Source organism: Heliangelus exortis, chromosome 12, assembly GCF_036169615.1.
Source record: "Heliangelus exortis chromosome 12, bHelExo1.hap1, whole genome shotgun sequence".
NCBI lineage: Eukaryota > Metazoa > Chordata > Aves > Apodiformes > Trochilidae > Heliangelus > Heliangelus exortis.
In genome coordinates, this window is record NC_092433.1 from 1,117,781 (window position 1) to 1,131,148 (window position 13,368).

Consider the following 13,368-nt stretch of genomic DNA (forward strand, 5'->3'; position numbering starts at 1 on the left):
TTTTAAGTTTCATACACCTCTGAAACACAACACGTGGGATGTGGATGGTTCAGAAGCCTGAATCTTTCTGTAGCAGAAGAGGGAGATGGATCTCTTTAAAAGCCTTCCTTACAGCTCAGGGTAATGCAGGAGTAGTCAGGGACAGCAGTGACATGCCACAGAACAAAAAAAAAGGGCTCAGTTCTCAGCACTCCAACTCTCAGAGTGCTTTTCAGCTCCTCTGAAAAATGAAGGTCCTCAGAGCAACCACATGTCTTGCCAAAAGGGTTGGGTCGGGGTGTCTAGAGAGCTTTCTGGAGGTCAAGGAGCTCAGCCTGCTTGGAAACAGCTAGCAGAAGGGACAAGAAATGCAATTCAGCAGTATGGGGCAGAGCTGGTTAAAAAATTGCCATCAGAAGTCCTGAAAATTTTCAGTGTTCCTTCCACTGCTCCTCCAGCTGCTCTCCCAGCAGAATCCTACCATGGAAAATCTTAAAGGAAGAAACAAAATGTACATTTTTCAAATTAAATGCTTCGTTTTAGGGCAAGTATTATCCCTGGGGAGCCAGAAAAGGGCTGCTGCTTTTGTCCTTATAAACACGAGGCCTGCAAACCAGGCCTCACCATTTAGCCTGGGCAGGGCTGTGAGAAACTTGGTAAATTCAGTTTAATAGACATAGAACAAAATGGAAATGCATAAAAAATAATAATTAAAAAAAAGAGCATTTTTCTCAGAGAGCCAAGTAGCTAAAATAAACAAGTCTGTGCATATAAAGCACAAGAAGGATTTCCCCAGAACTGTAGTGCTATGGTTTGGGATTTTGGGGATTTGGTGCATTTTATCTGATTACTTTTAAATGCCTTAAGTGAATATGCTGCTTCTGTAGCATCCCAACAGGCAGTATTGAAAATCACCTGGTATTTTCTATGAACTTGCATCAAGATTTCCCACCTTTAACCTCATTGGGTTCTTTTAAAGCAAGTTCCTGCATGCTAATCCAAGTAATTCAATTACCAGCACTGGTACTCTCCTTATTCCTCACATCACCTGAATCACAACAGACGTATTTGTGAGACATTTTCATCTCTGATGTTTTTGGTTCTTCTTGAAAATGGTCCCAAAGGCCTCTTGCTCTGCCAAGTCTCACCCCTGTCAGTGACAGGTGAAGGGACCTACCCAGCTTCCATGGAAATTAAACATTTTTGTCTGAACATTGACTATTTCACTAATGCCCTTAGAGGAGGCTGAGATTTCACTGTTGATTTTGAAGCCTTTTCAGAGCTTCTCTGTTTTTACACACTCATTTCAGTGCAGTCTCCATACCTCTCATTACAATCTTGCTTTTATTGCCCCATTCAGAACTTGCAAATTTGAAAACCTCACACCCCAGAGCCACATTTGTTCAGACAGAAACACTGCTGGCATTAGTTCCAGAGAGAAGGCAGGGCTGCAGTGTGTTTGCTCTACATTTATATATATATATGTATGTATTTTCTATGCATTTACATCATGTGCAGCAATCAGGTCTCTGAGCATCAGAGATTAGGAGCTTCACATCAGTTACCACACCACCTCATGCAGGTACAAACCAAACTCCTCCCAAGATCTTTGTTACTTCTCCCCAAGATCCAACCTGGTCTTGAACACCTCCAGGAGGGGGCATCAACAACCTCACAGATATCTCCTCACATCTTTTTCTGGTTATTAACTCAGTTTACTCTCCATATTCAGTTTGGATGTTTCTTGCTAAATAGGGGGATTCCTAATCCAGTGCCCAGCCCTGGTTCCCCAGAATGGAACAGCCCAGTCAAAACTGGAGTTTGACTCCTGTACACCCTCTCCTCAGACATCCACAGAAAAGCCACCCAGAGTGAAGTGTGGTGTGGAGCTGCAATTATAAATGCATTTTCACCACAGATTTCCTATGTTAGAGCTCTCTGACACCCTCAGAGCCCTGAGTGATGCCAGATGCCTGCTACACAGCCTCTCCTCTGAGAGGCACTTGCTGGATGCCTGATGAGGACTGCAGGCAGAACTCTGACCCTCTGTTCCTGAGGCTTCCCTTGTAGAAAGATGTGTTAGGTTTTTCTGTTTAGTGGGGTTTTTTTGTAGGGTTGTTTGTGTTTTGCTTTTTTTTTTTTTTTTGGGGGGGGGATGGGGTGGCTGGTTTTTTTCCCCTTGTCAGACAACAGGTTTTTCATTACATTGAAAGAGTCCTGATTTATAATTACACTGATTATGCAAATCAAATCCAAGAAGATATTTCAAGCTAATAACACTCCTGGAATTTAACATCTGTTCTGCTTCAACACAGGAATCACAACATCAGAGCAATCCATTACTGTAAAAACCCAAGGAGATTTTACACCAGTTAGACACAAATAAATGATTCCAGCCAAAGCCATTTCAATTTGTTCCTTTCAGATTACCTGCACCTGGGTGATTTACAGTCCCAAGAACCAAGAGGAAGATGGCAGATCTGCATTCCCAGAATTATATATAGATATATTCATTATTTATATGAAAGGACAGACAGAAAAAAAAGCAAAAAGCTTTCCACTGCCCACCTTGCAGTGATTTAAGACACAAAAGCAAGAAACAACCCAATGCTAGTTCTGTGTCATTAAAAAAAGGTTTCATGTGCTTCATTTCACCTTTATAGAAGCTTAATATAATTTTTGCTAAAAAGTACTTTGCAAGACCCTCTCACAGTGCACACTGATGTGCCTGTGAATCTTCTTAATGGCACACATTACAAGGAGAAAACTCAGGGAAATGATAAGGAGAGGAGATTTAATGGCAGTATAATGCATCTCCAACAGTGCCTCAGCCAACTGGCTTTCTTTTCACATCTTGAATTGTTTTATTAGTTTTAGTAAATGAATTATTAGTAAATGAATCATTAGCCTCTGCTCATTTAAAAGTCTATTTATGTATTAAATAAAAACAGATTAAACTGAGCTCAGATTTTTGCTATGGAGCTGAGCTTTGCAGGGCAGGAGCAGCTTTTCTGGGTTACCACAATGTGCTGTCACACCATGATGCAGAAGTTAGGACAATTTAACTTTATTATTGAAGTTTTTACACGGATACACTACTTTGGTTGTGGAGCAGCATTTAGTGCCAGGTGGGAACTACTGGGAGTTTGCTGCCTTTACAGAAAATGACCCAGCTGCAGGGTTGCTGAGGCTGGAAGGGGCTTCTGGAGATGATGCAGCTCAACCCCTCTGCTCAAAGCAGGGTTGCTCAGGACCTGGTTTGACTGTCCCTAAGGATGGACACACATATAATGGTGTGACACCTGTAACAACAAAAGATACATATATTTTTTTCTGTGCAATACCACAGTAATGTATTGGACTTTACTGAGAGAAGGAGTCAGAGGGAAACAGCTCATTTCTGCCTGATGAGCTTGAACATGGGCAGGAACTGGAGAAGAGTGAACAGGTCACTGTGATACCCTCTGCTGAGTGTCCCACTGGCCACACGACAGCCACTGCAGTGGAGAAAAGCCTTTAAAAGCCTTTAAAAGCCTGAGCAGCTAAATGTGATATCATTCTGCCCTGCCTTCCCATGCCTGTACTTGTAACCAAGCAGGTTACAAGCAGCCACAGCAGGCACAAACCTACCAGGGTACTCCACAGCTCCTCCACTCCACAACACCAAACTCCACAGCATTCCCAGTGCCAAGGGATGCAGGAGCAGCCTGGACTTGGCAGATGGAGGAGCCAGGGGCAAAGCATCACCTCCCTTCACTGCCATCTCCTTAGCCCAGATCACTGCTGTGTGACCCAGAGCCTCTTCAGGACTTGCAAGAGCAAGAAAAAAGGACCTGGGAAGGTTAAAGGTGTTCCATGGAATCAGAGCACAGATAAATAAATTGGAAGAGACTGAAAGCCACTGGACTGGCTCCAGCATTTTGGATCCCAGCACAGACAGGACATATAAAGCATCCTTTATTTATTTCAGCCTGGCAAGCTCCAAAGAAAGCGACAACGTCTCAAAGGCCTCAGCAGAGGCTACAGAAAAAAGCAACAGTAAGAGGAACTATCACTTGTTTTCCCACCAAAACTTCAGTTAATTTATTGTTATCTGTAGCAACCTTTTTGTCTCTCCTGTTATCTATAATTGCACTTTCATCAAATCAGTAACCACCAGATGTGAAAGGAGGACATTTGGTAAGCACCTAGGTGATTGCTGGGGACACCAAAGCACTGTGACTGCTAAATCTTCTTTGTAAAGAAAAATGCTTATCATAACTTTCTCTCAAAATTACACTACAACTCTGCCAGTAATGATTTTAAAGACCTTTTGAAGAAATCCAAAGCTCAAGATGAGCATAAACAGGTAATCATTTCAGAAGCTGATAATTAACCCAAAATATGCATGCAAATTAATATTTTGAAAGTAGAAAATATACTTGTTCTTGGTTACATGATGGCTTTCAACCCTGAGATAAACTAAGGAAGAGTTTGAATGAAAACACAACTGACAACCAGCATTTCAATATAAATGCATAGCTAATCAGGATAATTATACACCATGTTACTTGCACAGGACATACATAATTTTTATTTTTTTTTTTTTAAGTGGGCATGGTGATTTATGTATTTATTTTTTCTTTACTATTGTTTTTTTGGGGGGAGGGGGTGTTGACAGTTTGATGCAGTGATCTTAGAGCTCTTTTCCAATCACGACAATTCTGTGATTCTGTGAATATTTGTGTTCAAATTATGTTGCATAAGATAGCATTTAATGTATGGCAGTCCCTTTCAGTAATAACTGGTTTTCATGAGAATTGTGCATCATTTCACCATACTGTGCTTTTATTGAAGCAGAATACTCAGTGTATACAATGGATGCTTGCTGGCAAAGCTACATTACCAAGGAGAAAGAATGACTGGAAATAATGGAGGAATTTATAAAGAAGTGATATAGAAATTTAGATGCTATTATGAAAAATTCAAAGCATATTAATTGTAGAAGGAAAATAGTAAAAAAATATTACAAGATTATTTCAGCTAATAAATTACTCATAACAAATTTATAATTCTGAGTTTTTACAACTATTGACACAAACGTGTAATTTATTTATATCACCACAACTGTGTCAGTTCCTTAGAACAGGTTACAGATAAAATATTTTTGGTTTGTTTTGAATCTTTCACATCTAATATCTCATTTTGGCTTCAGAGAGCCTCAAGTGTCATCACTGCTGCAAGTGTCACATCAGGAGGAGATGGGTGAGGCACCTCTTAGAGCAAAATCTTTACACCTAAAGTGAGGACCTGAGTTGGAATTAATCAATAAACAATAAAACAGCAACTGTGCCCCCAGATTCCCCAAATTCCCTGGAGCACTCCCTATGCCTTGGTAGCACACTGCTCACCATCAAACTCTGCCAGACCTCCCAAGCTCTTCCAAACCAGAAAAAAGCCAAGAAAACCAAACCAACCAACCAACCCGAAAAAGGAAGACAACAAAGCCCATGTGAAGCAAAGTTTCCTGCTCAGAAATAACCTGGGGCTCAGAAGAGATGCTGAGAGCTTCTGTCCAAAGCTGGCAGTGCCTGCCCCACGTCCCAGCTCCCTGGGCTGTAGCCAGGGGTAGGGCAGGGACCTGAGAGCATCCCCAGCCCCTCTGCTGCACCTCCCCCCATTAGCTTGATTTCAAAACATTTTCAGAGCTATAAATAAAAAAGCTAGGGTCATAACAATACATTTGTTTCTCTGAACACAGAATTTAAATCGTAATTACATTTAACAACATAAAATTCCAACCCACTCAGCAATCTGTTGGAAAAGCAGATGATAATATTAAACTGAATTTACTGAGCTTTCGCATGTAAAAAAAAAAATTAAAATAATTTTTAAACATAAAAAGTCACCTGAAAGGCAGGCTGCAAGACTCCTAGTGACTGCATATGAGGTGGCAAATGCTTCCAAATGAAGCAGGCTTTGTTCAAGGAGGATGCAAACAAGTCACCTGGGCATCAGGGGCCAGGAATGGTGGGCCAGGGAAACCCATCACGGTGACAAGGCAACCATTACCATTATTTACACCAAGTCAGAGATGTTCAGTGACTTTTACAGACAAAGATTAGAAAGCCCTGCCCTTGGGAATCAAAATCTCCTTGAGGTATGAGCAGAACTTGCAGCAGCCCTGCTGAGCAAGCCCAAAGCCACTGCATCCACATTGCAAGCCACCCTTTGGACCACGCTGCAGCAGCAGGGATGGAGACAGAGGCAGGATGCTCATTCCTCCCTTGTTTGACTCACTCTGCAGCACAAGGAGTTGGGGAGAGAAGAACAGATGCACAGAGGAAACACTTGGCCACACGATGCTCCCTGGGATCTGGGGTCAGAAGCAAGAACTGTGAAACCTGTACTAGCTTCAACTGAAGCTCAGGTTTTTTCCCCCCATGTCTAATGCTTCCTTTTTTGATGAAGGAATGAGACCAAAAAGTTGGGAACTCTCTGGAATAAGCAGATTGAAAACATTTATTCACTATAATGACAGCCAAGGTCAAACAGCCAAAACCTCCAAGCTGTAACAGGGTATAAATTTGAGGAGAAGGGAGGTCACCCTCTGAGTAACAGAAGAGCACAAGTAGGCAAGAAGCAACAACTCTGCTCCTACTTTACCTTGCTTGATGGCCTTTATTTCCCCCTGCAAGATGGCTGTCGAAATTAGTACTTTAATTTCTCTAAAAGTGACACTTTCTACTATTTCACAGAGATGCAGACACCCCGGAGTGGCATCATTAAGCACAAAGCCATATTGCACCCTACAGTGAGTTGTAAGATTGGCAGTGAGTGCTCCAGAAACCAGGAAGCAATGGGAAGAAATTCCTGTAAACATCCAAGAGCAAGGAAACCAAGTGTGTGCTGCTGGCTCCAGGCAGGAGGGATGCCCAGCACCCCAGTTACTGCCTGCAGCTTTTAGCTGCCCCAGAGCCTGGGTGATGACAGAGAACCAGAACCCTCACCCTGACACTTCTTACCTCAAAACTGGGGCAGGCTAAAAGCTCACACACTCACCACTAAGGATCTGGGCTGGCAGATGGTAACTTCATAGTTTTATCACCATTTGATTGCAAAAAGTTGCATTCCTGGATCCCTAAAATGCTAAAATTCTTAAGTTGTTTTTTGCACATTCCTAATTTAGGAAAAACTAAAAATAAAGGAAACGAAGTGAATAAATAACCCCAAAACTTCCAAGCCAAGTGTATCAGTGGCCAGTAGCAGCCCATTCAATTCTATTAATATGTTCGTGCTACCTGAGAACATACCCAAGGTCTAACAGCAAAAAAGGAATCTGTACCATGCACTGCAGAAGCCACATTTAATCCCACTTCCTCACTTGACTCAGAGCCTAAAACTGGGAGGGAGGAGTAGAAATAATTCCTGGAGATTTTTCAAATGTTCCTTTTCCCAATAAAAACGAGAATGTCTTTTAAGAGAGGGAAGTCTTGCTAAGCAGAAATGAAAATTCACCCAAGCAGCATTCACCCACAATCAAAAGAAAATCATCACTTTGCTGCTTCTAAATTCTAAATTCTTTGTACTTTGTAGGTACTTGGAGAAGGGAGCAGATCAGATGAAGCTAAAGGTGTGCATCCAGGTGGCTTGGTAGAAAGGCATTTCTAAATAATTCAGGCCTAATCTCTGTCTAATAAACACAATGGGCAATGGTAAAATTGGTTTAAATATTTTTACATATGTTTCTTAGATGAACAAACTTTTGAAGTTGCTACTATGTCAAAAATTGTGTCTCAAGCAACAGTGCACTCCTTAGCTATGAAACAGCACAACAGGGCATTTATAAGGTCAAAAAGCTATTTTATTTGTGCATTCACATCCCTCCATCATAATCAGAATAAATCTGTGTGCTGGATTCATTGCTGTTGTTGCAGCTGGGGGGGGTGTGTGTAGATAAACACACACAATTACCTCCCCATTTGACACAAATCACCTCCAAAACTTGTTCTATTTCCCACCTTGCCAAAACTTCCTGTAGGCCACAAACCCATGAACACAAACACTGAAATCACACTTTTGAGAAGGACTGCAAGATTCAGGGCAAGTTTTAATCAGCTTGGGTTTGTTTGATATTTTAACAGAAGCACATGATGAATTTTTCTTTTGTCTTTTATTATCAAGGAAGGAACAGGTTAATATTCAAACCCACCATGGGGAAATCAAAAAACTCTTTTTTCTGCACAGTGCTTTCCAAGGCAGACTGTACCTGTACCATTCCCAATCCCATATTCTGCAGAGGTAACTTATTGTTCACTCTGTCCCTAGCAATGCTTTATACCAATTGCTGATTGTCTGGATAATTAATTAACATCCCAAATTCATTTCTTCACAGCTGAACTGAAGCAAGTTGGAGTACCAAGGAATGCAGTTTTTTATCAGCAGTCCTCACCAAGAAGACAATAACTTAAATTTTACCACACACTGAAGATGTAATGACCAAGTCTGAAAGGAATGTAATCTATACCACCAAAGGAAGTATTAATAGCACTATGATCAGTGAAGGATAAACAAGAAAGCAGTATTTCATATCCATGAAACAAGGGGACTGATTTGCAAAAATTAATTGCCAACATTATGCAGAGAAACAGGAAGCACTTAGTTGGGAAACTCATTATGAAGAGACCTGAAAAAAAATACATGAAATCTGGTATCTTTAGGTGGCTATCATTAGGCCATTTGCTCACATCAGTCTAATTGTCATTGTTATTTTTATTACAATTAAGCCTGTGGGTAAAGGTATTTTTAACCCATCTCTCCAAAAGATACATTTGAATCCCTCCTGTGTTTTGACTTCCCTCATCAAAATTTTAAGCCATAAACTCAGCAGATCTGGCAGTACAGAGCCTGTTCTGGGCAATTTGCAGCCAGTAGCCCTGTAATAACTACTGGTAGCCCTGTGGTGGAAAGAACATTTCAGATAGAGCAGGTGCTGCCTAAGATACTCATTTTGTTGATGGCAAACTTCCTCTGCATTTAAAAGAATCCATGGTCACACCTATTGCATTTCACACACTGAGTACACTTCTTATTATGATTAACAGACTTACTGGGAGCTACTTCCCATACAGCAATGGACATGTCCACATCCAGAATGATTCTCCTGCCAGAAGATGTAATGTTTTCTTTCTGCCCCACTGCTGAAGCCATTGATACCACCTTTATAAGTTGGTGACACATAAAACTTGAGTTCTTGGCCCTAACTTTCCTTTCCTCTGCTTTCCTCAGCTGAGCTCCAGACACACCTGTGAACCCCTGCTGCAGGTCACAGAACAGGGCAAGAGGGCAGCTGCCATAACTTTCATCAGGATGACTTTTAATTTGCACTTAAATTTCTGACCCATAAATACAATACAAGTCATGCACGGATGGAAACAATACCCACTTTAAATGTGGGTAATTTTCTTAAGTTATTCTTAAGAATTCCTTAACCCATCAGCAGATACCATGGAGACAACATGATGCAGTAAAACAAAATGATGTTGTTAATCAGAATTGTCACAGTTAGAAAGGACCTCTAGGATCACCACCTCCAACTGCTAACATCCCCTCCCCAAATAAAATTCATCTATCAATATCTGTACATCTATCAATATCTGTATCACCCACTGAGCATGTCCAGCAGTGCCTCATCTACACAGTTTTTAAATCCCTGCAGGACTGGTGACTCCAGCACCTCCCTGCACAGCCCATTCCAGCACCTGACTGCTCTCTCAGCACAGAAATCCTTCCTCAGATCTGGTCTAAACCTCCCCTGGGGTAACTCCAGCCCATTTCCTCCAGTCCTCTCATCACTCACCTGGGAGCAGAGCCCAACACACACCTCCCTGCAACCTCCTTTCAGGGAGCTGTAGAGAGCAACAAGGGCTCCTCTCAGCCTCCTCTTCTCCAAACCAAACAATCCCTGTTCCCTCAGCCTCTCCTCGGGGGACTTTTTCTCCAGACCCTTCCCCAGCTTGGTTGCCCTTCTCTGAACTCACCCCAGGACCTCAATGTCCTTTTTGTGGTCAGGGCCCCAGACCTGACCCCAGCACTGGAGGTGCAGCCTCAGCAGTGCAGAGTCCAGGGGCACCATCACTTCCCTGCTCCTGCTGCCCACACCACTCCAGATACAGACAGGATGCTGCTGGCCCTCTGGGACACCTGGGCACACCCTGCCTGACACTCACCAACACCCCCAGCTCCTTTGCCAGTGGGCACTTCCCAGCTGCTCTTCCCAAGCTGGAGCTTTGCCTGGGGTTGTTGTGACCCAGGTGCAGGACCCAGCACCTGGCCATGCTGACCCTCGTTTTATTGACCTTGGCCAACTGACCCAGCCTGCCCAGGTCCCTTTGCAGAGCCTTCCTGAAGCTGAAGCCAATAAAATGAGCACATTATACTCTTTTTCCTCTACTTGTTGAATCCAGTAACTGAGCCAACAGTTAAATCAATGCTGGACACCACTGTTTAAAGCAGAAAATGTGTCTTTAGGAAGTTCCTGATATATATATGGCTGCATTTTCTAAAATATTTCCTTTCCACTTTTTTTTTTTTTTTTAAAGTCAAGATGACTTTTTCCCTGCCACACACCTCAGGTACCACCCCTTCTCACTGTGTTTGCTTCAAACTGGCAGCAAATGTGTAGCCTGGCAGCCTTGCATGTCCCCCTAGATGTAATTAAGTGGCTTAGAAATAAATCAATTTCACATTCATTTAATAGACTGATTCATATACTATTTGAGAGAGCTCTTTAGTTGGTTTCCAAGTACATAAGGATAAAAAAAAAAATCTCAGAGGATTTTCCCTACTTTGAAATATTCTCTGTCTTCTCTCACCCCACCCCACCATAAAACTGAACACTCATCCAAACCCCTGTACTTTGGAACAACCTGGAACAAGTGTGGGAATAAATGAGGCTGCATTGGATTGATAATACAGCTGCCAACTGAATAGTTCAGGGCACCAGATTGTCAGGTTTTATCTCTACTTTTCAAAAATAATGATAGAAAAAAAGTTAATGAAACATTGCCACCAGAACCCCCTGCTCAGAAGAGGTACAGGAGACTGCTGCTCAGAAAATGCATATGGTAGAAATCACTTATTTTCATGTAAAAGACAGAACAATTTTTCAAATTAATGTTAGAGATATTTCCTCAGTGCTCTTTGTTTCAAGAGCACTAGGTATTGCTAAATTTGAATTTTGTGAAAATTTTGTCTCTCGACTGCAAAGATGCCACCATTTAATCTCAACAGCAAGACCCCTGCCTTGATAAACCCATGCTAAAAATCATTGCCAAACAAAATTATTACAGAAGTAGGGAGACACAGAAGTTCTACTGTGTACAGACACCTATTTTTACCTTGAAGTTTTAAAAAATCATGGAATTCCACTCCTTGGAAATACAAGAAACCAGGAGAAAACCCAGTATTAAGAGAATGTTTGCTGTCTTTCCTTGACATTTTTGTTACCTTTCTAATCACAAGTGCAGGGGGTGTGGGCACTGCTCAGGTTTCATGCAGATACTGAAGTTGCTTTTCATTTTCTATGAGCACTGATACTAGTGCAGTTTCAGCAATTCTCAACAATGCCAAGCAAAAAAACCCAATTCATCCCAAAACACAAATAATCCTCTCCTGAAGCAGAAAAGAAACTAAGCAGAAACATCAGATCTAGTGATTAAAGAAAAATAATAAATTAATTACTGAGAGTTATTTTCACTGAATGACAATTTCCAAACTCTAGCACCATAAGCAAAGACATGAAATAAACCTATTTCCAAAACTGAATCCTACTTTTTGGAAACATGGTCACTTTTTTTGCTACAGCAGCAAGTGTTCCAGTGTCCCTTACTCATTCCCACCCTACTTGTCCCATGTCAACACAGCCACCAACTTAACAGAGAAGTCCTGTTGGCATTTTCAGCAAGCTTTATGCCAGATAAGTCTCTTTGGGGGCTGCTCCACAGGGGTTCAGCTGCAGCCAAGCTCAGCCCCAGCTGCTGGGCTGCATCTGCCCCACAGCAGAGAGAGGAGGTGGCAGAGCAGAACTGACTCCTGGAGACCTTCCCCAGGACACCAGAGGTTTTCAAGGACATGGCCAGACACAGGAATAATACCTTGGATTTCAGGGAGGCTGCTCCCAGGGCTACAGTGCCAACACTCACAGTTTTCACAGCCAGGACTCCCTGTATGGCTGAGAAGTGGTTTATGGGTCAGAGTCCTGCAGAAAGTCAGTAAGACTGAGTTTTGTAAGCACTGCCCCAGAAGAGACCACAAATTACCTGTATTTAATCTTCAAAACTTCTACTAATATTATCAAGTCAGCTCCAACCAGGGCTGTAGGATGTGATGAAAGACACAAGTAATGGTTCTAGAAAACCCATCAGAGACTTATTGCACACCTCCTCTCCTGCAAAACAACAAAATGCAACCAAGGACACAAAAAAAGTTCCAGTAGAACCTCAATAAGCAGTGTTAAGCTCAGGTAGAATAAGCTCAGGTAGAAGGTGCCACGCAGACTGTGGCCAAGAAAAACCCCACCAGCTGTCAGGAATGTTCAGTCTCTCTCCAGTCTCAGGCCCCATGACCTAAATATTCATTCATCAGTACTTCTGTGCATTTAACTCTTTAAGGGCCCAGCCCTGAAGCCCTTCATATTCCTCCATCCAGGTTGCTCTGAGGGAAGACAACAGCAGATGGCAGCTCCTTTGGGAGCAGATCAGCCCAGGACCCCCTGTGTCCTGCCTGTGCCCACGCTGCTGGACTCACTTAATGGCACTGCTAATATTCTGCTTCTTGGGACAACAATTCCAAACAAGGACATTTTAACAAACCAGGCCAAATATCCAATAGCAGATAGAAATGGTGAATCCTGAGCTAACGGACAGAAGTTTAAGGCAGGTGTAAGATCCAGTTTTACACTACACAACCTCCTCTGCTGCAGGAGCCCTCTTCCCTCAACCCCAGACACTCTGTTTATTCCTGGGGAGAAGGTTTTGGGCAGGAAAATAAATTGACTCAGCTGTGAATTGATTCAGCTCATCCCATGTACAGAGAAGTGGTGTGAGGGCAGGGAGTGCTCTGGGGGGAAGCCAGCAGACCACAGGCAGCAGGAACTGGGTACAAGATCCAGGCTTGTACCTGGCTGGTAAAAACCATTGCTTGTTTTTCTCATCACTGATTCATCTCATTGTTTTAAGCCTCTTGTTCAAATGAAACCTTTTCTGAGATACTGAAGATGAATTTCCAAGGTGCTGAGAGGTCCTGGCTCTGCAGAACCCTGGTAATGAGATGGAAAAAGCAGCACTTGTCTCAATCATTATTGCCTAATGGCATGGAAAAAAAAAATAAATAGAAACCTCTCATTCTGCA

The 13,368-nt window shown here is 42.3% G+C and overlaps 1 protein-coding gene across 5 annotated transcripts in view; it reads right to left on the reverse strand.

Annotated features, from left to right (window-relative positions):
- FGD3 (FYVE, RhoGEF and PH domain containing 3) overlaps nucleotides 1-13,368 on the reverse strand; it is a 109,503-nt gene that overhangs the window by 60,035 nt on the left and 36,100 nt on the right. The window lies entirely within an intron of this gene.